This window comes from Pelodiscus sinensis, chromosome 5 (assembly GCF_052426305.1).
Source record: "Pelodiscus sinensis isolate ZL-2025 chromosome 5, ASM5242630v1, whole genome shotgun sequence".
NCBI classification, from domain to species: domain Eukaryota; kingdom Metazoa; phylum Chordata; order Testudines; family Trionychidae; genus Pelodiscus; species Pelodiscus sinensis.
In genome coordinates, this window is record NC_143056.1 from 27,458,780 (window position 1) to 27,480,775 (window position 21,996).

The 21,996-nt window shown below is 42.5% G+C and overlaps 1 pseudogene; it reads left to right on the plus strand.

Moving 5' to 3' along the window:
• The first annotated feature begins 757 nt into the window (after nt 1–757).
• On the plus strand, nt 758–20,148 carry LOC149524300 (uncharacterized; annotated as a pseudogene).
• The last annotated feature ends 1,848 nt before the right edge of the window (nt 20,149–21,996 follow it).

Genomic DNA, 21,996 nt, shown 5'->3' on the forward strand with positions numbered 1-21,996 from the left:
ATGATGGGTGGGCTTGAAGCAAGAATTACTAAGCATAAGCAAAAGATCCCCAATTTTTGGCCTGGGTGAGCCCTAAAAGACATATAACACTTGCTTATAATAGAAGGATCTATTCCTTTTTGAAATTTAAAACTGGAACTCATTTGTAGATATACATATACAATGATATATATCTGTATCTGCTTTAACCTTGTAAATAAGTCTTATTTCCCATCCTAGTTTATAAATCTGTAGATAATTAATTATAGAACTAACTACAAACATTGTCTTTGATGTGAGACCTGCGGTTCAATTGACCAGGAGGAAATGACTTGACCTTTTAGAACTGGGAGTAACCTGAATATTGCTGTAATCTTTGCTGTTAAGGGATCATCTATCACAAAGGTCCCTTAACAGCAAAGATTACAGTTAAGGGATCATCTATCACAAAGGTCCCTCTAGGATGGACCGCCACCTTGTCGTGGTTGGAGGGCTTGCGTGTCTCAATGATCCCTAGAACTATGCTGGCTGGAGCTTTGTGCTCCTGGTAGGGTTTCCCATGCCAGACAGGTCGAAGGGTAGAGACCAGACGAAGTGTGGTCGCTGGTCCTCCAGGTTGGGGGTTTGGCACAGGGCTAACCACCCTGTCCTAGGAAACAGTTGGGGTTACGGAAACAGCAACAAAGAAAACTTTCACAAACAGGTGTGATGGACCTTTAGGGTCTCCTCAAGGGGTGAATGTCAGTGGTGAAGCCACTTTGTGGAAGCCACTGACAGGATGATAGAGGTTTTGAACACCAAAACAAAGACAAAGTTAGGATTTTGGAATGTTCATACGATGTACCAGATAAGCAAGCTGGCGTAAGTAACAGCAGAGATGCGTCGTTACAGCCTGCATATTTTGGGCATTAGTGAGAGCAGATGGACTGGATCTGGCAGAATGACAACATTAACCGGGGAGACAGTTCTATATTCGGAAAGAGAGGACAATCAGCATGAAGAAGGAGTAGCCATCATTTTGAGAAAAGGAATTGAAAAGTGTCTGATAGAATGGAAACCTGTCAACAGCAGATTGATGAAAGTGAGAATGAAGGGAAAGTATGTAAATATGACCATCATCCAATGCTATAGCCCAACCAACGACAGCGATGATGAAGTGAAAGACCTCTTTTATGAGCAGCTAGAGGTAGAAGTCAAGTCATCACCTCGACATGACGTGATGATTATCATGGGTGATTTAAATGCACAAGTTGGGAGCGACAACACCAACAACAAGCGTGCAATGGGAATACATGGATGCGGGATAAAGAATGAGAATGGAGAAAGGCTGGTTGAGTTCTGTGACACCAACAACTTGGTTGTTGGAGGTACTTTGTTCCCACACCGTGATATCCATAAATTGACATGGTATTCGCCCAATGATAGAGACAAAAACCAGATAGATCATCTGCTCATTAATGGAATGTGGAGGAGATCATTGCTGGATGTGAGAGTGAAACGTGGGGCTGATGCTGGAAGTGACCATCAATTGGTAATTGCAATGGTGTGACTTAAACTCCGGAAGGCACAGAACAAATCTCATATACAACCAAGATTTGATATCCAAAAATTACAGGATCCACGCATAAAATACAGTTTTGTCACACAAGTAAAAAAATAGATTTCAAGTGCTGCAGGATTTAGTTACAGAAAGTAATGTTGGTAACATCAATACAGTCTATAATAATATAAAGACTGCATACCATCAGAGTGCTGAAGAATGCTTGGGCTATAAGGAGAAGAGAAAATCTAAGCAATGGATCCAACCAGACACTTGGAAAGTTATAGAGGAGAGACGTAAATTGAAGAGTCAGATGATTAGCACTCGATAAGCAAGATTACAAGAACGTTATAAACAACAGTACAGTGAGGCCAATAAGATAGTTAAGAGAATGGTACGTGCTGATCGCCGTGCTTTTGTCGACGACCTCGCAAAAGAGGCAGAAAGTGCTGCGGCTCGAGGAGAACAAGGACAACTGTATAGAATTACTAAGCAAGTGTGTGGTAAGTACCATTTCATAGTCAGCCCACCCATTAAGGATAAGCAAGGAAAATTGCTCACAACACAAGTGGAACAAGACGCACGCTGGGCTGAACACTTAAAAGAAATACTTAACAGAGAATCATCGGAAGAAGGTGTTAATATATGTGGAAGGGAGACAGATTTAGATATTAACATCGATCTACCTACCAAAGAAGAAATTATATCAGCAATCAAGAAACTGAAGAACAACAAAACCCCAGGAAAGGACAACTTGAATGCAGAACTTTTCAAAATAGACCCAGAGACAGCAGCTGGAATATTGGAACCACTTTTCAGAACAGTTTGGACAGAAGCCTGCGTACCGGAGGATTGGACGAAAGGGGTGATTATCAAGATCCCAAAGAAGGGTACTCTCAGCGATTGTAACAACTGGCGCGGAATTACCCCTCTGTCAATACCCAGCAAGATCCTCGCTAAAATCATCATAGGTAGAATATCAACAGCAGTTAATGAAACGCTGAGGAAGGAGCAGGCAGGTTTTAGAAAAGGTAGGCATTCTATAGAACAGATCTTTGCTCTGCGTAACATCATAGAACAGAGTGCAGAATGGCAACGACAACTTCACGTGAACTTTGTAGACTTTGAAAAGACTTTTGATAATGTCGACAGAGACAGATTATGGCAGATTTTGAGGGCCTATGGAATACCATATCGTATGGTGAAGCTCATTAGGAGCTTCTACAAAAATTATAGCTGTTGTGTTGGAGGAAGTGATATATGGTTTGAAGTCAAGACCGGAGTTCGTCAAGGTTGCGTAATGTCGCCACTGCTCTTCAATCTTGTTATTGACTGGGTGATGCGACGTACGACTGAGGAGGAGCATACCGGCATTAGATGGACGCTTTTCTCTACACTTGAAGATCTGGATTTTGCCAATGACTTGGCACTTCTTTCTCACACTCATCGGCATATGCAAGATAAAACAGATAAATTAAATAAAAATAGCTCACAAGTTGGCCTTAAGATAAACCAGAAGAAGTCAGAAGTCATGACTCTGAACACTATAACACAAACCCCCATCAAGATCAATAACAACGATCTTCCCTTTACTGATAGATTTGTATATTTGGGTAGTATCATCACCCCAGATGGTGGAAGTAAGCAAGACATTCAGAATAGACTGAGTAAAGCACGAAATGCCTTTATCAGTATGAATAACATCTGGAAATCCTCAAAGTACAGCGTGCGCACTAAGCTGAAACTATACAACAGCTGTGTTCTTCCAGTGCTTCTCTATGGAGCAGAATGTTGGCGCATGATACAACGAGACCTTACTAAATTGTCTACATTCCATACCAAGAATCTTAGAAGAATAATCAGGATATTTTGGCCAAATAAAATTTCCAACGAAGACCTACTGTCTCAGTGTAAACAAGAAGACATGGCCACTATAATTATGAAAAGATGCTGGCGATGGATAAGTCATGTGTTACGAAGAGAAGACGGATCTATTACGAAAATTGCACTCCACTGGAAACCAGATGGGAAGAGAAAGAGAGGAAGACCAAAAACAACCTGGCGCCGAACGGTAGAACAAGAATTAAAAGACCATCATCACACTTGGGGAACAATAGGCACTTTGGCCTGCGACCGACAGAAGTGGAAGGACTTTGTTGCTGCCCTATGCGCCATTGGCGTAACAGCCAGTAAGTAAGTAAGTAAGTATCACAAAGGTAAACTTATGTGGGTGGCAAAATAGATACGAATCCTCCAGGGGACTGTCTGTGACTCCATGCAAATGTTGCTTTAATGTCTGAGGAGTTTACACTTGATACTCAATGGGTGGAATCTAAACATAAAACTCACAGCCACTATGGGGCTTATGCCCTATTTCTTAACTGTCTGCCCTGAGGCTGGTACTGATAGTGTGGCGTCACTGCAGGACAGTTGAACAGAGAGGTTCACAATCACAAAGATAAGTAAAGCATTTATGCATGAAGTGTTTAATAGGGTCCGGAAGAAAAGTTGTGGCTAACCGTACTACAGAGTGCAGAGGCATGGTGCAGTACCCTAGACTGTTCATCATCCCATTGGTCTGTGGGTTTGAATGCACCAGAGGAGTGCCAGACTACTGTTGTATTTCCAGGATAAAGGTTAGGCAGAAGGATACCCCTGTCATTTCCTGATCCCGGCTAGTCATGGCCAGAGCTGAGAGATAGGTGTTTTTACATCACCAAGCCAATTTCTAAGTATACATTTGGATGAAGGTCAGCACCTTCCTCCAGGCTCCTCTGAAAGCCATGCGATGTTTTCCTGCGGAGGATGCTTTTCTGATGTGCTTCCTGCCGACATGGCCACACAAATATTTCAAGGGCAGGGAATCTCTTTGAAGTATATGAAAGTAGCTTCTCACTGACACGGACTTCTCTGGGCTGTCCAGGATTCCTTGCTGTTCAACATTGCAGGGAAGCCAAGAGAGCCTGTTCCTCATGCCATTTGCAAGGCAGGAAAAGGAAGACCTTCCTGAATGGCATGAACAAGCTCAAAATGACATGTTACTATGAAAACTTGCCAAAACAGAGAGGTGTTTGTGAATCTATTTGGGATGCTGTCAGGTTGGACGGTTTCCGCAGCTTTTTGTTTTAAAAGCTAATGCTTTTCTTCCAGCAACGGCTACCGTCCTGAGGGAATTATATGTTTACAGCAGGGCTCTAATATTTCATATGAAAGCTTTGATGGTTTTCCAGAGATGGTGAACCACAAGCTCTAGATGTTTTTATGGGACTTTCAGGGCAAAGTACGTCAGTAATCTGTTTAAGCGTCAAAAACTTCAGAGGGGTAGCCAAGTTAGTCTGTAGAGAGGGGCCCAGGATGCAGATCTGTACACAATGTACTTGGGAGAAGTTAGGATTCCAATCCACATGCAAACTTAAGGACCATTGGTGACATCTACACTACACATCAATTTCAGCGGCAGGCAGGGTGCAGGGAACTACACACTCCAGTGAAAAGCAGGCTGTGCCCACACCGCTGTGTGTAATCACATGTGCCAGTGAAAGGCTCTGGCACAGAAGAGGCAGGAAAAAGGCTTTTGTGGCTGCTGGAGCCTTCATTGTAGCATGGAAAGACTGTTATAGGGGAGGCAGCAGAGAAAAGCCTCCCAATGCCAGAGCCTTTTCCTGCAGTAGGGAAGCTGGGAGGCAGGCAGACACTGTGTGCCTGAAAAGAGCAGGGTAGGTGATTCTGGGTGAGTAGCAAACTGTTCAGGGTATTGCCACAGGGCAGGGTTCCCTCAGCCTGGGATCTTACTGCAGACAGTCCCAATGCCCACCCCGGCACATGAATACCAAGTGCTTTATTTACACTGTGCTTTATAAACGTTTGTTCCTCACAGCATCAGGCTTATCCCCGTCTTCACTTACCACCATGGCATAGAGTGGGGGGAGAGATCTCACCTCTCTGAGATCTTTAGCTTCTCTGGTGCATCCTTCCTGCTTTCTTCCCACCTCTCTTAACCGTTTCTAGCTCAGGAGCTGAATCACCTAGTTAATCACTTAGTACTTAAACTATTACCTCGTCAATTTACCTGGTGGTGAGACTTCCAAAGTGCCCAGAGTGGTGGGTCCACCTAAGCCTTGCTCTATACTACCAGCTTACGTCAGTATGACTACATTGCTCAAGGGTTGTGGAAAATCCACACTCCTGACTGACATAGTTGTGCCAGTCCAACTCGTCGTGTAGAGAGCGCTGAATCTATGGAAAGGTTTCTCCTGCTGATATCAGTTCTTGGGGAGTTTGAGTACCCAGACCTGTGGCAGAAGCTCTCCTGTCCACATAGGTAGTATTAGCCTTATAGCACTGCAGCTGCACCCCTCTATGTCGGCACTAGCCCTTTCGCCAGTATAATTTAGGTCACTCAGGATGTGGAAGAAACACACCCCTGAGAAACGTAAGTTACGCCGACAGAAGCTACAGTGTGACCAGGACTGTATCAAAGGGAGAGCTTCTCCTGCCCACATAGCTATTGCTGCTCTTGGAGGTGGCTGAGGAGAGAGTTCTCTTGTTAGTATAGAGCAGTTACATTGGTACAGCTGTGCCACTGTTAGCTCTCTGATGTAGACATGGCCTGAGTTTAGACAATCCCTTAGGCACCTCACACTGTTTCAGGTTCCTAGTTGGAGCATACCTCGCCCTTCTGGTGTGTCTGTACTCTGCTCACCTATGATGCATATCTTCCTCTATGCTGCTACTTAAACCCATGCTGAGGGAGCAGTACCTGAGAACATACTCTACATGCTGCTGAAAGAAGACTGCAGTGTAAACATAGCCTCTGTCCTTTACATTCAAGGGTCGTGTTGCCACTAAGCATCTTAAGCATAAGAAATCCCTCCACTCTCATCAATCTCAAACTTCTGCAGCATGTTTCATTTATTGTTTTACACTGTCATGGCTCCAGGTTATTTTGTGTTTCTCATACTGTGTACTGTTGTGTTTTTTCTAGGGCCCAATTTTGCCAATGACTTGGCACAGAGCTTCATCTGTTATCAACTGTAATAGCTCTATTGAAGTCAATGGCACTGTGGGTATGTCTACACTACAAAGTTAATTCGAACTAACGGACGTTAGTTCGAATTAACTTTCATAGGCGCTACACTAGCGCTCCGCTAGTTCGAACTTAATTCGAACTAGCGGAGCGCTTAGTTCAAACTAGGTAAACCTCATTGCACGAGGACTAAGCCTAGTTCGAACTTGCTAGTTCGAATTAAGGGCTGTGTAGCCCCTTAATTCGAACTAGTGGGAGGCTAGCCCTCCCCAGCTTTCCCTGGTGGCTACGGTGTCATGAAGATGCAGCAGAAGCTGCAGCATGGCAGCGTGGGGCCATTGCCTGCCCAGGGGTAGCTCTGGTTCCAGGACCAAAAAAACCCAATTAAAAGCAGAAAAACCAACCAGAAAAGAAACTGCTGTGGTGTCCAAGAAAGCAGGGCAACCAGAGCAAGCACTGCAGCAGCTTTGCTGTCCCTCTAGGAGGTAGGCAAGCCAGAAGCAGCAGAAGAGCAACGGCTGTCCAGGGGTATCCCTTTAAGCATGTATCTCTGCAAAGGGCATGCATCAGCACCAGCAAGTAAATGCTGCCCCCATGCCCTGCCAGAAACAGTTCCGGGTGCCTCTTTTTTTTTTTTTTTTTTTTTTTTTCCGAAAGAGTGTCCAGGCAGTCTGGATGCTCTTTTTTCAAAAAGCGGATTCCTTTTTCAATCTGCATAATGCAATCTAGATGCGTTTTTTCAAAAGAAGCTTTTTCAAAATAGTCTTTCGAAAAAGCTTCTTTTGAAAAAAGCACGTAGTTTATATATAGCCTATGTTTAGGTGAACAGTACAGTACAGCTGTAGCTGTACTTACAAAAACCAGGGTGTAATGCAGATCAACAGAATTTCTAGGCAATCGCATATCACAGTGGTGCCCCTGGCATCAGAGCCTGGTACAGACAGATAAATAAGTCAGTGAAATCTGTCTCAAAAGGCTACTCAAGGGACTGACAATGTTTTAAACAAAGATGATATTTAGATAAAGGTGGAACAGAACGAACACAATTGCCTTGATCTTCTGTTGTTGCTAGATAGGGCACATGGCACGTTACGAGATGGGGAGGACTGCAAAACTGACTTCAATCCACTTCTGTGCTCCTCAAGCCACTGTGTACTGAGTTGGACTCCTGAAGGCTACTTTATCTTCCACAGGCTGCCAATGGTCAAATGCCCAAATGGCCTTGGGGAGCACATAATGGAGTTAAAGCCATTTCCTGAGCTGCACCAACCCTTCCTCTGTCTCAGTTCAGGCTCTGTGCTGTTGTATTCAGTTCCATCTGTCTGGCATTGTTCACCAGCCATTCACTAAAAACCCTTCCATTAATGCACAGAGTCAGTTACAGATCATATTGAGAAATGCTGGCATTTTAGGGAGTTTACGTGCCCAATGCAGAAGGACTTTGCTTGGAAATGGGGCTAACTTTGCTCTTTTCTCTTTAGAAACTGCTCCTTCATATAGGTAACAGTGTCCCAGCAATAGCGTAAACGTTAAATTCATATCCATCAGTCTTATTGTCTGAGCCTCTTGAGATGCCCCTTGCTAGGGAGATAGCGTGCCAGCCAGGCAGCCTTTCCTTGTGACTAAAACAAGACATGGAACATCACAGTATGTACTCGTCATAATCTCATTAGTCATAGGCAAAACAGTTCAGACACAAATAATTAGAACTGGATAAGTAGTTTAGTTGATACATTTCACTTTCCTGCTATTAGAAAGCAGTAATTGTAATGTCAGTGGGCTAACACTGAGGGATTGCCTTTTAGTCGTAAGTGTTAAGGGTTTCTAACTAGGAGGCACTGCATAGAAGAAAGCATGAAGACGAATGGGAGAGTGATACACAGGCGCTGTGTCTAGACTGGCCAGTTTTTCTGGAAAATCAGCCGCTTTTCCGGAAAACCTTGCCAGCTGTGTACACTGGCCGCTTGAATTTCCGCAAAAGCACTGACTTCCTACTGTAAGAAATCAGTGCTTTTTGCGGAAATACTATGCTGCTCCCGTTTGGGCAAAAGTCCCTTTTGCGCAAAAGGGCCAGTGTAGACAGCTGAGATTTGTTTTGCGCAAAAGCACGTCTAGATTGGCCACAGACACTTTTCCGCAAAAAGTGCTTTTGCGGAAAAGCGTCTATGCCAATCTAGATGCTCTTCTCCGAAAATGCTTTTAACGGAAAACTTTTCCGTTAAAAGCATTTCCGGAAAATCATGCCAATCTAGACATAGCCAGGGAGTAGGGAGCTTGGAGGTTTAAGGAAAGGTCAGAACAGAAGAAAATTAAAGCAAAGATGTGAGAAGAGTTATTGGCTTATTTCCCAAGGTAGCCTTGCTAATAGAGAAGGCTGTGGATTAGTGACAATAATAAACCCAAGGTTAAATTAATCTCAATTCCTTGCACACAGTATGTGGGTCAGAATAGCATCATCCATATCCCATTTAGACAAGCAGCAATATCTGATTGCAATAACAGTTAGGAAATAAAGGAAGGGAAATGGCTTTTTATCCTCCCACTTATTACCAGAGGCCATAGGAATGTAAAGATTCAGTTATTGCTTTTGTTGTTGGTTGGTTGGTGTGTTTAACATCTGTTTTTGATGCTCATAACCCGCTGTTTCCTGGCCAAAAGTTTATTGGCTGAGTTCAATTGTGTTTACTTCAGCAGTAACAGCACAAGGAGGCAGAATGGCAAAATGTGAGAGTGGGAAGAGATGCCACCAAAAAGCTCGTCACTTCAGTCAATTCAGAATCATTGAAATAAAATCTCCCAAGGTGGGGAAATATTTTGATAACAGAAGATTAGGGCAGGAGCACTGGGAAAACACAGAATGATTAAAGACAAGAATGATTAAAGGTTTAGAGAACATGACCTATGAAGCCAGGCTTCATGAACTGGGCTTGTTTAGTTTGGAAAAAAGAAGATTAAGGGGGGACATGATAGTGGTTTTCAAATATCTAAAAGGGTGTCACAAGGAGGAAGGAGAAAATTTGTTCCTTTTGGTTTCTGAGGACAGGACAAGGAGTAATGGGCTTAAAGTGCAGCAGGGGAGGTTTAGATTGGACATTAGGAAAAAATTCCTAACTGTCAGGGTGGTCAAATATTGGAATAAATTGCCAAGGGAGGTGGTGGAATCTCCCTCTCTGGAGATATTTAAGAACAGGTTAGATAGACATCTGTCAGGGATGGTGTAGACGGAGCTTGGTCCTGCCTTGAGGGCGGGGGGGGGCTGGACTCGATGACCTCTTGAGGTCCCTTCCAGTCCTATTATTCTATGATTCTATGATTGTATTCCATGCCATTGCCTTGCCTTGACAATGGCATGGAATACAATCATAGAATCATAGAATAATAGAACTGGAAGGGACCTCAAGAGGTCATCGAGTCCAGCCCCCCGCCCTCAAGGCAGGACCAAGCTCCGTCTACACCATCCCTGACAGATGTCTATCTAACCTGTTCTTAAATATCTCCAGAGAGGGAGATTCCACCACCTCCCTTGGCAATTTATTCCAATATTTGACCACCCTGACAGTTAGGAATTTTTTCCTAATGTCCAATCTAAACCTCCCCTGCTGCACTTTAAGCCCATTACTCCTTGTCCTGTCCTCAGAAACCAAGAGGAACAAATTTTCTCCTTCCTCCTTGTGACACCCTTTTAGATATTTGAAAACCGCTATCATGTCCCCCCTTAATCTTCTTTTTTCCAAACTAAACAAGCCCAGTTCATGAAGCCTGGCTTCATAGGTCATGTTCTCTAAACCTTTAATCATTCTTGTCGCTCTTCTCTGGACCCTTTCCAATTTCTCCACATCTTTCTTGAAATGTGGCGCCCAGAACTGGACACAGTACTCCAGCTGAGGCCTAACTAGTGCAGAGTAGAGCGGCAGAATGACTTCACGAGTTTTGCTTACAACACACCTGTTGATACAACCTAGAATCATATTTGCTTTTTTTGCAACAGCATCACACTGTTGATTCATATTCAACTTGTGGTCCACTATGACCCCTAGATCCCTTTCCGCCATGCTCCTTCCTAGACAGTCGCTTCCCATCTTGTATGTATGGAACTGATTGTTCCTTCCTAAGTGGAGCACTTTGCATTTCTCTTTATTAAACCTCATCCTGTTTACCTCTGACCATTTCTCTAACTTGCTAAGGTCATTTTGAATTATGTCCCTATCCTCCAAAGAAGTCGCAACCCCACCCAGTTTGGTATCATCTGCAAACTTAATAAGCGTACTCTCTATCCCAATATCTACATCATTGATGAAGATATTGAACAGTACGGATCCCAAAACAGACCCTTGAGGAACTCCACTTGTTATCCCTTTCCAGCAGGATTTAGAACCGTTAACAACAACTCTCTGACTACGGTTATCCAGCCAATTATGCACCCACCTTATCGTGGCCCTATCTAAGTTATATTTGCCTAGTTTATCAATAAGAATATCATGCGAGACCGTATCAAATGCCTTACTAAAGTCTAGGTATATGACATCTACCGCAATGAAGGATTAGATAGCATGACAAAATACAACTGTGGAAGGGAGGGATACAGCTAGAACCATCTAAGGATGTAAAATCCCATTTAATTAGTTAACTAATTAATGTTAAATCAGATAACCAATTAAACGGAGGCTGGTTGGAGGTGCTATCTCATTTTTGAAAGCTCTGCTTTCGAAAGTGAAAGTATTCGGGACACGTTTTTTTCGGCAACTCCCCCCCTCTTTTTCGAAAAGCTGTGTAAGCCTCATCTTTTGAGGAAGAGTGGCTTTTCGAAAAAAGGGGGGGGGGTTGCTGAAAAAAAGTGTCCCGACTACTTTCACTTTCGAAAGCGGAAAGTTCTTTCAGAACTTCAGCATAGTCTAGACATAGCCCAAGGGAGGAGGGATAGTTCCAGAAGATCCTTCTTGGCTGGATCCACTGGGGCTGTTTTTTGCTAGTGAAGCAATGCCAAGGAGCCAGAGCACAGCCCAGGGCAGTGGTCCCTTTTTTTAAAATCCTTGCTGATGCATTTGGCACAGAAAGTCTTTTCAGTGACAAGATGTGAATTAAAAAGGTAAGAATGTTTCATTAAGAGCCAGCGTGGCTGGTTGGAACACTGTCAATTCAAAAGAGACATTACAAATCCATCTCTGAAATATTTTTACTTCTTTTCTCATGATCTAACAATTAAGTGAAAAATGTGACTTTTTCTTGTAATTGAAAAAGTGAGTAAACTTGCTTTTATTATTTTTAAAAAATAATGGAAGTTTTCAACACAACTTACATCAGTAGTTTTCTGTTCTTTTTTATCTTCATGCTTCCAATGAAATCAAATGATATATTTTTTTGGTAATCTGTTGCTGTGGGAAGTTTGTGAGACTACAAAACGCTTAGGATTATGACTCTAGCCATAGCAAGATGATTATATAAAAATGTTTTTCCTAACAATGTAAAGTATTCAGAAATAAGTGGTTTTATCTCTTCATGCTTTACTTTTATGCAGCTCTCTGGGAAAAAAACTCCTTTGGTTGAATGAATGTTACTTCTTGTTTGGCTTTTTACAGAGGTCAAAAGTTAAGGCCCTCCTGAAACATATGATCATTTCAAGGAAGAAATGTGCTGGGTTGCAGTCCAAAACCATTGCTGATTCTTTGTAATGTTTATATAGCTTCTGTTTTCTGCTTCCTGTTTTTGCAGCAATACAAGGGACTTCTTACCATCAATGGGCAAGTTGGCAGCCTGACAGATACCTAAGTGTTACACCTCATTGTTACCAGTTGTTTCTCATAACCTGTAGAAGCACTAGTCAAGATCTACAGTGCTAGATGTTGTACATAAGCTACCCCAATGACTTTATGATATAAATAGACAAAGGATGTTGCACTATTAGCCCCATTTCACCAGAGTGGAATGGAGAAATTAAGTGGTTTGCCCAGCATCACATATGGGGTACGTCTAGACTACATGCCTCCGTCGACGGAGGCATGTAGATTAGCCAGATCGGCAGAGGGAAATGAAGCCACGATTAAAATAATCGCGGCTTCATTTAAATTTAAATGGCTGCCCCGTTCTGCCGATCAGCTGTTTGTCGGCAGATCGGGGCAGTCTGGACGCGCCGCGTCGACAAAGAAGCCTTTCTTGATCGGCACAGGTAAACCTGGTTTCACGAGGCATACCTGTGCCAATCAAGAAAGGCTTCTTTGTCGGCGCGTCGCGTTCAGACTGCCCCGATCTGCCGACAAACAGCTGATCGGCAGAGCGGGGCAGCCATTTAAATTTAAATGAAGCCGCGATTATTTTAATCGCGGCTTCATTTTCCTCTGCCAATCTGGCTAATCTACATGCCTCCATCGACGGAGGCATGTAGTCTAGACGTACCCATGGAGTCTGCTAAAGAGCTGGGAATTGAACCCCACTCTTTTGTGTTGCAATTCAATACTTTAACCATAAGATCACCCCCTCCTCCTCCTTCCTGGGTTTCAATATGTTTTACCTTGCATCAGGGACATCCTTAGGATTTATGAAGCCCTACGCAGGACTATTAAACTGATGCCCCTATGCCCAGTCGCAACCTGGGGAGGGGTGGGAGATGATTTTTTAGTGATGTGATTTATGACTAACATAAGCGACAAGGAGTCCTGTAGCACCTTATAGACTAACCAATGTACTGGAGCATAAGCTTTCGTGGGCAAAGACCCACTTCGAATTAATTTTGAAATAGCAGTTTGGCTGTGTAGACGCTAGGAAAGTTATTTTGAAATAACTGCTGTTATTTCAAAATTACTTTGCTGTGTAGACATACCCAGATCTGACTCCTTGATTTTCCATTACTTTACCACAGTCTTCTCATTCCACGTTGGATTTTTTCTTTCAGGGTTGAATTTTTTTAGCATCTTGTGCTCATTCCTATTGCTGGATTCCTGAGAGCTTTCATATTTTTTTCTCAGTGACTCTTATACTTTCTTCTTTCTGCAGTTCTTTAATTGCATTTTGAACACCTCACACAAAATCAGTTGGGCATTTTTAAAACAGAAGTAGCAGAAATCAGGTGCCACTTTGAAGAGGATATTTCTTAAAATTTATATCAGAATCTTTAACATGGGGATTGATTTGAGATTTTTATAAAACCAAAAATATCAGACTTGTAGGGGCTGAGCCACTTTCTACATACAGTTAAAAGATAGACAGTCTTTGTGTGAGATTTGCTATTCAAAAGAATAGCTTGCAAGGGAGAGGTGGACCCAGAGGATGGTGTATTATCTTTGTGTAACCAAGACATAAGATTTCTCTCTAAGATTAGAAAGGCTTTTTAAGCTGATGTAATGGTTTATAGTGGCACTCATACACAGGGTGGTGGAATATCTTGAAAGACTGTAAATGTCCCCTGGGAACTCACAAGCCTGCTGAAGTAGAATGTCCAAGGGATCTTTTCTGAGAGCCTTCCTCTCTCATAAGCAAAGGAAGGAAATAGGCAGAAGATTTAACCAGTGAATCGCTGGCTAGGTAAGTGGTATAGTAGGCAAGGTTTTGATTTTGTGGCAAATTGGTCCACCTTCAATAGGGAGAGTTTTTGGTATCATTTGGATGGTCTCCACCTAAGTAAAAAAGGGTATGTCTACACTACAGCACTAATTCGAACTAACTTAATTCGAATTAGTTAGTTTGAAATAAGATAATTCGAATTAGTGCATCTAGACCTAAAAACTAATTCAAATCAGTGTTTTGCTAATTCAAACTAGCATGTCCACATTGAGTGGACCCTGAACTGAAGTTAAGGCTGGCCGGAACCAGTGCCAGCAGGGCATCAGGTTAGGACTTAGAGTGTGGAGCTGCTGCCTCAGCTAGCCAAGGGCTGTGCTTAAAGGGACCCGACCCCCACCCCGGACAGACAGTTCTCAGGGTTCCCCACTTGCTTGTCTAACTTGATGAGGGTCAGCAAACCAGTCCTGTCTTGGAGTGCTCTGAGTGCCCTCACTCGGCACATCACAGCACTCGGCCATCAGCCCGGCTGCACTTGCTGCAGGCTGCCATCTAGGGAGGTCAATCGGGGGGCTGTCAGGATCCAGGAGGCGCTGCAGGAGAGCTTTCACTCCAAGGAGCCCGCAAAGCTACCCCAGTCCTCCCCATCGGGGGCTCGTGCCCCATTCCTCCCTCACCTCCTTCCACTTACCCCTACCTAGCTCCCCTTCCTAATGTAAAAAATAAAAGACATGTGTGTTCAAAAATATCCATCTTATCCCTGTGTCTCTGCTAGGATAAGATGGATATTGGACTTCTAACAATGTGTTTTGTGTTTCGACTTTATGAAATTCTTGTAAATTGTTGCATCCATTAATTTCACTTATATCTTTATCACATGCTATAAGATAATATGTGCATATTTACTTTATAACTATAAAAAAGTTTGCCCTGAAACTGAATCTGTCAGGAGGGATCATCTCATGCTCATCAAGAAGGCAATCAAAACAAATGGCTACTGTGGGACATAACAAAGTGTTTGTTAATTGAAGAGGCTACCAACAAAGGTTATGCTTATACTACCAAGTTTTATCAACATAACTTGTGTTGATACCCAAAAGTTGACAAAACAAAAATTGCCAGAGGGTGTTCACACTTTCTCCCTCTGTTGACAGATCTTGTTCACATTGGGGGCATCATCATCAATAGTGTGAGCAGTGCATTGTGGGTATGTATCCCACAGTTCAGTGTTGTGGGAAGGCAGTGCTGATCTTTGTGCATCTTGGGATTTCCTGTGTTCTCCCATAGGATATGTCTACACCGCAGAGGTTTTTTTTTAGAAAAACGGCTGTTTTCCCCAAAAAAACTCCGGTTATGTCCTCACTGCAATTGCGTTCTTTCAAAAAACAACCGAAAGAACAAAGGGGTTTTTGCGACATTAGTAAACCTCTTTCTACAAGGAAGAAGCCTTTTTCCGAATGAACTCTTTCGGAAAAAGACGTGTGTGGATGGGGAAGAGGGAGTTCTTTTGAAAGAAGAGGAAAGAGGTAAAGCCTTGGTGGCCACTCCGTCCATAGTAATCACAACTTAAATGTAAGATAGCGTCTATTCAGTGTGAACGCTATCTTTTGAAAAAGCAGATCACTTTTTCATTGCGCTTTTGCTGTGTAGATGCTCTCTTTCAGAAGAAGTTTTTTCAGAAGATCTCTTCTGGAAAAGCTTCTTTCAAAAGAAGCCTGCAGTCTAGACATGGCAACAGCCTCCTCTAGCTATGTGAGTTATTCAAGCCGAGGGATATTAAAACAGTACAGCAATCTGCCTGCCTCTGTGTTCCTAGTGCAGGGCAGAACAGGAGTAGTCCAAAGATTTGCTCTTTGTTCCCCAAATAGAGCAGCACACTCAGTTGTCAGTTACTCCCCTGGAGCTTTGCAAGGGGAGAGACACATGCCTGCAGGGTAGCAGAGATCAAAACTCTGAGCAGAGTGATCAGGGTGTGGATTACTGGCAGAACCAGTTCTGTGGACAAAACCAACCGCAGTAGCTATGTTGGCTCTTTGTCCACAAGAAACGGAAGGGAAAAGAAAAAAGTCTCTCATAAGGTTGGAAGTTTTTTGTTGAGGAAACTGGGCATTTTTCTCAACAAAAGTTGCACTGCAGTGAGTGTGCGCTCACTGTTTTTTTGCCAGCAGGCAGTTTTTGGTGACAAAACCTTGTAGTGTAGACAAAGCAAAAAGGGCTCATCCAGTCAACTTGATTTCTGAAAGAAGAAAATAAGAATAGCTGACAAAAAAACTTTTAGTCTCTTTTGCTGCTTGGACTCTCAGGGTGTGTCTACACTGCAGTGCTATTTCAGGATACCAGAAGTAGCCCAAAATGGCTCCCTTCACAAGCCATCCATTATTTCAAAATATTTTTTTAAATAACGGGCACGTTATTTTGCCTTCCTTGTAACCCTCATTCCATGAGGTTTAAGGGATGATTTGAAATAGCCTATTTCGAAATAAACTCGAAATAAGTATGCACTTTGCATAGCGCAAATTGCATATTTTATTTCGAGTTTAGAGTGCAGTGTAGACATAATCTCAGAGGGCAGGAGCTGTAAAACAAAAAGGATCCCCAATTTCAACTTATCCCTAAAAGACATTCAGAGCTGACAGTTTACTACAACTCTGTCACCTTTTGGAAACCATGGAGGCAACTCTATTGCCTGTTGTAATCCTGTAATTTTTCTTCTCAATTTTTTTCTTAGCCCTGATCTACCATACAGAAGTAGTTCAACGTAAGGCAGCTTATGTTGAACTATATCTGTAAGGGTATGTCTACAGAGCAGGGCTAATGTCAATTTAAGCTACGCAACTTCAGCTACATCAATTGTGTAGCTTAAGTCAAAATAGCTTAATTAGGCTTTTGGTGCTGTCTACACATCAGGAAGTCGAAGAAAGAACACTCTTTCTTTGACATCCCTTACTCCTCGTGAAATGAGGGTTACCATGAGTCAGAGTAAAAAGGCCTCCAGATGGACATTATTTCAAAATAAAGGATTGTAGTGTAGTTATTCCAAAATAACTCTGCTGTTTAGACGTGCCCAAGTGCTTAGGTTGATGTAGTTAGGTTGACAGAGAGTCAGCACAGATATTGTGTTGCTTACATCGACTGCTGCTGCCTATCAGAATCTGTCTCACAATGCACTAAACTTGAAGGTAAATTGGAGCCAGCACTCCTGATTTCGATGCACACTGCCAACCCAAGGAGCATAGTGTGGGAATGTAAAATCAGTTTAATTACTGCAGTGGCTGATCATTGAGATAACTTTGATTGACTTAAGTAGTCTTTCCATTGGTTAATAAATCCCTTCATAGATTACTACATGGTTGGCTACAAGCATCTTCTTTAGTTTGAGAAATAAAGTACAAATAGTGTAGAGGTGAGTGACTGGTTTCTTGGGATTAGCAGCAGTCTGAATATTTTGCAATCTTTAGTGTATAGCGACCAACTAGCAGTAAATCCAGCTTGCCTGGGAAGGAAAGGGAATGCTCAAGGGGACTGTTTGTGACTCCATCTTAAGACTGTTATGCACCGTAGGAGTTCACACTTCTTACTGGGTTGGTGAAATCTAATTATAGAATATACAACCCGTTTGGGATCTCTGCTCCTTCACAGTCTGCTACTCCTGACTGCTTGACACCCACAACTGAGGAAGAAGAATATCGATTTTTAAAAAAGGGGAACTGAAGGCAACTATATAAAATGTTCAAGTATATTAGAAACAAAAAAGAATCCTAGCAATGGTATTTGATTCATTACTAGATGGACAGGGCAGAATTACCAATAATAATGAAGAAAAGTCTTCAATGAATATTTCTGTTATGTAGTGGGGAAAAGCAGATGAAGTTGCCGTTTCAAAACTTTCCATTCCACCAATATCCCAGGAGACTGTCAAACAGCAGCTACTCTAGTAAAACATTTTAAAATCAGCAGATCCCAATAATTTTCATCTGAAAGTTTTCAAATAGCTGTCTGAGGCACTCACTGGACTATTTATGATGATTTTAATAAATCTTGGATTACAGAAAATTCAAGACTGAAACTCACGTTGTACAAATATTTAAAAAGAGTAAACAGGATGATCCAAATAATTACAGGCCTGTCAGTCTGACATCAATCCCACACAAGATAATTTAGCAGCTGATATGGGATTTGATTAACAAAGCATTAAAGGAAGGCATAAAATTAAGGCTACATCAACATGGGTTTATGGGAAACAGATCCTATCAAATTCACTTGATAGTTCTCTATGATGAGACTACAATTTTGGCTGAGAAAGGTAATGGCAGGCTTTGTGTTCTAGGCAGTCACACCTAAAGTTTAGAGAGGTAATCAAGAACAGGTACCAAAGGTAGAAGCTAGATGTAGAGTCAGGACTGGTCCAAGAGCAGCATTAAAATTGGGATCTGGGGATAGGCAGTGGATGAGAACCAAGGTCAGAGTCCATAAACAAGCCAGATCAGGACTGGAGTTAGAGTCTGGCAGCAGGCCAAAGATTGAAGCTGGGTTGTAGTCAGCCCAAAGGTTTGGGGGTCAAAAGAGATAGGTGCTGGGCTGACAGTCAAAAATGGGGATAAAGGGAGGTCAGAATAGGGATATACAAAGCTGAAGAGGGCTGGATGGAGGCTGGGGTAGGGCAGAAAGAGAAACAGGGACAGTATCGAAGGCAGACTGGAAGCCCTCAGCGTCTGAGGCAGCAGGAGGGTTCCTAGCTGTGGCACACACTAAATTGCAGCTCTACTGGTGATAGTGAAATATCCCTGCCTAGGTCATCTGACTGGGGCCCTGCCCATGGATAAGCTGCTGCAGCATGTCTGAGAAATGAATCACTGCCAGCTCTGCAGGAGGGTAAGTCATGGCAGCTGAGTGAGAAACCCTGGTCCGGCTGTGGATTTGCTGCACACGCAATAGCATTGTCAGATTTTTGTTTTGGTTTTGACATTTTGATTAGAAACATGAAAGCTATAAAATGACCTTGACATTAAATGGATGAGAAATGATAGGTCTCAAGATGTAATTATAAACTGTGAATCATCATTGACTGGGCGTGTAGCTAGTGGGGTACTGCAGGGATCGGTTCTGGTCCTTGCACTAGTTAACTCTTTTATTAATGACCTGGGGAAAACATCATTGCTGATAAAGTTTGCCAATGACAAAAAAATAAAAAATAAAAAAACCCTGGAGAATGGTAAATAATGAAGAGGACAGGTCACTGATTAAGACAATCATTTTCTTAAAATAATACATATGGTATCATTCCAATCATATGAATTGCCTCTGTCCAAAATTCCTAATTATCTGGATTCATGTGTCCCCCATGTAGCCCTATGTTTGTTGGTCACTTATGTCTATCCAAACTCCCAGTTGTCCAAAATTTTCAGATGTTCCCCAGAGCATTCAGATAAATGGGAGTTTATGGTTGTGCAGAAAAAGTACAATTTAACTTGTTGTACTAGATGATGATGAAGAATAAGAAAATTGAGCTGTTCATACTTCATGTCCTTCAGAACAGCAGATAGTAACATGTTTTTCATTAGCAGTCCATGAGAGGTTAGCTTAGTGCCTTTGGAAATGACAAAAAGAGCAAATGCCTTCAGCTAAACCTGCCTTTTCCCGGAATGGTGTCCATAAAGAAGGCATCTGTCTAAATATTACATTATGTACTGTAGCCTGTTCCAAAGCATAGTGTTGGCTGATTCTCTGGGATCAAAACTGATGTCTCATTTCAGCCAACATCCATCTAAGCAACTCAAGATGGTTCCTCCTTGGGAACTGCCAGAGGTCGCATTTGTTCAACCCAAGAGATAGTTCTTGATTGCTGTCTAATCTAAGCATTTTATGGCCTGATTCTATACTGCTAGATCCAACCAGAGTTTTTTCAGTGGCAGGAGGAACAGTGGTAACTGTTTCTTCCCAATGCTTTCTGTGCTAATGTTTTTGCAGAAAACACATCCGAACAACTGTTTCCCCAGCTCTTTCCTTTGCTGGCTGGAGACAAGAGAACAAGAAGTTGATCATCAAGGATTCAAGGGAAAATGCTGACTACCTGTCTAAAACTGTAATTGTTCCACCAAATAAAGGCATCTGAATAAACATGGTCCAAGTGGCCCTCTCAAGATCTTTCTATGTCCATTAGACCTCTGGGACTCCTAGGTTGCTTTGGTAGCCATGACAGAACTTTTAAAACCCATGTCTGGTAAAAAGGCTGCAATCCTTCCTGTGAGCTGCAAGTGTTGCTTCAATCATTCATGCCCTCCTGACCCCTCAGGCAAAGGCACAAAATTAGCTCAAACTAGCTATGGGAATAAAGGGAAACAAGAAGACTTTTTATAAATACATTAGAAGCAAGAGGAAGACCAAGGAGAGGGTAGGCCCACTGATCAGTGAGGAGGGAGAAACAGTATCAGGAAACTTGGAAATGGCAGAGATGCTTAATGACTTCTTTCTTTTGGTCTTCACTGAGAAGTTTGTAGGAATGCCTAACATAGTCAATGCTAGTGGGAAGGGGGTAGGTTTAGAAAATAAAATAAAAAAAGAACAAGTTAAAAATCACCTAGACAAGTTAGATGCCTGCAAGTCACCAGGGCCTGATGAAATGCATCCTAGAATACTCAAGGAGCTGATAGAGGAGGTATCTGAGCCTCTAGCTATCATCTTTGGAAAATCATGGTAGACAGGAGAGATTCCAGAAGACTGAGAAAGGGCAAATATAGTGCCCATTTATAAAAAGGGAAATAAGAACAACTCAGGAAACTACAGTTAGTTTAACTTCTGTGCCAGGGAAGATAATGGAGCAAGTAATCAAGGAAATCATCTGTAAACACTAGGAAGGTGGCAAGGTGATAGGGAACAGCCAGCATGGATTTGTAAAGAACAAATCATGTCAAACCAATCTGATAGCTTTCTTTGATAGGATAATGAGTCTTGTGGATAAGGGAGAAGCGGTAGATGTGGTATACTTTAGTAAGGCATTTGATACGGTCTCGCATGATATTCTATCAATAAACTAGATAAATAAAACTTAAATGGGGCTACTATAAGGTGGGTGCATAACTGGCTGGATAACCGTACTCAGGGTATGTCTACACTACCCTGCTAGTTCGAACTAGCGGGGTAATGTAGGCATACCGCACTTGCAAATGAAGCCCGGGATTTGAATTTCCCGGGCTTCATTTGCATAAGCGGGGCGCCGCCATTTTTAAAACCCCGCTCGTTCAAACCCCGTGCAGCACGGCTACATGGGGCACGAACTAGGTAGTTTGAACTAAGAAGCCTAGTTACTACCGTTACTCCTCGTGGAATGAGGAGTCAGGGCAGAGCTTGTCTGAGCGAGCTTGTCTGGGCTCAAAGTGCAGGTGGCTCTTGCATGAGGCATACAAAAACAAGGGAGATTCCATGAACTGTTGTATCCTGTAACCATTCAAAAGCAAGGTACAATCTGGTACTATCTGGAAGGGGGAGGCTGAAATATAGTACTGGAGATCTGGAGTCTAGTCCTGACTCCACCACACGTTTCTTGTAGGAGCTTGGCCAAGTCTCTTAACTAGTGGCAGACTGTTTTCCCCAACTATAAAATGGGGATATCAATGTTCTTGGCCTCAGTAGAGTGGAGTGAGGTTTAATTAGTGGACACTGTTGAAATATTCTGAAATCCTCAGAGGGAAGCTGCTCTGGAAGTGCAAAGGACTGCACTTTCTGTGACCCTGCGCTGCACAGAAAATGAACAGCTTTTGGCAACGGATAAGAAAAACTTGCAACAGATAAACAGTAAGTATCCGTCACCAGGCCTGTCCATTTGGCAGTAAAGATTAATAGCAAATATGTGTAAAGTAAATCAAAATCTTATAAATTAGTTCTATCTGTTAGCTGGAGGCTAATGTAATAATTCTGAGCTGAACTATCCAGCTGGCAACTTCTCCCCTAGTTCAATATGTCC